The sequence below is a fragment of the Myotis brandtii genome, unplaced genomic scaffold, assembly GCF_000412655.1.
Source record: "Myotis brandtii unplaced genomic scaffold, ASM41265v1 scaffold62, whole genome shotgun sequence".
NCBI lineage: Eukaryota > Metazoa > Chordata > Mammalia > Chiroptera > Vespertilionidae > Myotis > Myotis brandtii.
The window spans coordinates 1,209,461-1,212,093 of record NW_005370366.1 but is presented as its reverse complement, the minus strand read 5'-3'; positions in this window follow the sequence as shown (position 1 = coordinate 1,212,093).

The following is a 2,633-nucleotide window of genomic DNA, read 5'->3' as shown; positions in this document are numbered from 1 at the left end:
GCCCCTCGCCTCTCCGGGACACCAGGACTTCGCGTCCCTCAGTGCCGGCAAGCAGCGGCGCGTCAAAGCTTCCCTCGCTTTCCGACCGCTGCAAGGCCGAGGCCGCCTCTCCCCGTGGGATCTGGGGCCTCAGAGACCCGCCCCGAGCAAGCCCAGAGGATTTGAGGGTTCGTAACCGCTTCCAATTAACAACAAACCGCGAATCCATTTGCAGCCCGCCTGGCGTGTGACTGCGTACCTCTGTTTTGGCGCTTCCATATCTCCCTCTCAGTACTGCGCTTCAGCAAGCCCAGAGGATTTGAGGGTTCGTAACCGCTTCCAATTAAAAACAAACCGCGAATCCATTTGCAGCCCGCCTGGCGTGTGACTGCGTACCTCTGTTTTGGCGCTTCCATATCTCCCTCTCAGTCTCACTGCGCTTCTTTCTTTTCTTCCAGTTGTAGATCTCCCACTGGGCCAACTTCCCCATGGTTCTGAGTGGTGGTTGTTTGCCTCATAGTTGGTAGTTTCAATGATGCTGTGAGAGAGCAGCACGCACAGGTCCACTCCCTACACCGCCATCTTGGTTCCCCTCTTTAATTTCTAATATGGTAAATATTGATAAAAGACTGAATCAAATCAGTGTGCAGGCAGAGGCAGGTCTCTGAAGACTTTGAGTCTTTGTCTGATCTAATTAGGCAAAAACAGTGTTTGATACTGTCCTTGCACTAGAGATTGGGAGGCAAAGCAGACCTACCTAATACATGGTCACAAACCCAAGCAGGTAGCCAAAATGAGGAGACAAAAAAACAACCCCCAAATGAAAGAACAAGAGAATTTTCCAGAAGATGAGCTAAATGAAATGGAGATAAGAAATTTATCAGACATAGAGTTCAGAATAATGATGGCAAAGATGCTCAACAGCTTGAGAAAAGATAAAGTAGCTATGAAGAATGACATAGCACTAATAAAGAACACAGTGGAAGGAATACACAGTAGATTAGGGAAAGTTGAGGATAGGATCAGTGAATTAGGGTAGGAAAAAACCACCCAATAAAAGAACCAAAAAGAAAATTGAAAAACAGGAGGACAGCTTAAGGGAGCTATGGGATAACATGAAACGTAACATATTTGCATAGTAGGTTTTCTGGAAGGGGAAGAAAGTGAGCAAGGGATAGAGAATATGTTTGAAGAAATAATAGCAGAAAACTTCCCTAACCTGGTGAAGGAAAAAGTCACACAAGTCCAGTATGCACAGAAAGTCCCAAGCAAGAAGAACCCAAACAGGCCCATGTCCAGACACATCGCAATTAAATTCCAAAAATTAAACACAAAGAGAGAATCTGAAAGGCAGTAAGAAAAAAGCAATTTGTTACCTACAAAAGGGCTCCCATAAAGGTGTCAGCTGGTTTCTCATAAAAAACTTCTACAGGCCAGAAGGAAATGGCATGAAGTACTCAAGGTAATTAAAAGCAAGGAGCTGAAACCAAGATTACTATATTTAGAACAGCTATCATTCAAAATAGAGGGTGAAATAAAGAGCTTCCCAGACAAAAAAAAAGAGTAAATGAATTTATCACCATGAAACCAGCACCACAAGAAATGCTAAAGAAAAAAAAAGAAATAAATGCTAAAAGGACTGTGCTGTAATGAGAAGAAATATATAGAGAGGGAAACATAAGCATACAGAATTATAATGGCAATAAATAAGCACCTATCCATAATAATCTTAAATGAAATGGATTAAATGCTGCAATCAAAAGACATAGGGTAGCTGAATGGATAAGAATACATGATCCAATTATATGCTGTCTGAAAGAGACCCACGTTAGGACAAAAGATTCACACAGGATGAGAGTGAAGGGATGGAAAAAAATTTTCCGTGAAAATGGAAAAGAAATAAAAGCTGGGGTACAAAATACTCATATCTGACAAAATAGACTTCAAAATGAAGGCCATCACAAGAGACAAGAAAGGTCACTACATAATACTAAACGGATCAATCCACCAAAAGTATATAATCCTGGTAAATATATATGCACCCAATATAGGATCACCTAAATACATTTTTTTAAATGTTCTAGAGGACATTAAGGGAGAGATCAACAACATTACAGTCATAGTAAAGGACTTTAACATTCCGTGACTTCACTGGATAGATCTTCCAAACAAAAACTTAACAAGGAAATGGATTCTAAAGAACACACTGGATCATATTAATTTAATTGACATTTAGAGAACATTTCACCCCAAAGCTGCAGCATGTACATTCTTCTAAGTGCACATGGTTCACTCACCAAGATAGACCACATGTTAGGACACAAAATAAGTCTCTACAAATTCAAGAAGATTGAAATCATACCCAGCATCTTCTCAGATCACAATGGAATGAATTAGAAATCAACTACAGTAAAAACACCCAAACACATGGAGGCTAAATAGCACGGTATTAAACAACTAGACGCCGGTGCACAAAAATTTGTGCACTCGGGGGGGCGGGGGTCCCTCAGCCTGGCCTGTGCCCTCTCACAGTCTGGGACCCCTCGGGGGATGTCCACTTGCCAGCGGGGAGCAGGCCTAAGCTGCAGTCAGACATCCTTAGCGCTGCTGAGGAGGCGGGAGAGGCTCCCGCCACCACCACTGTGCTGGCAGCC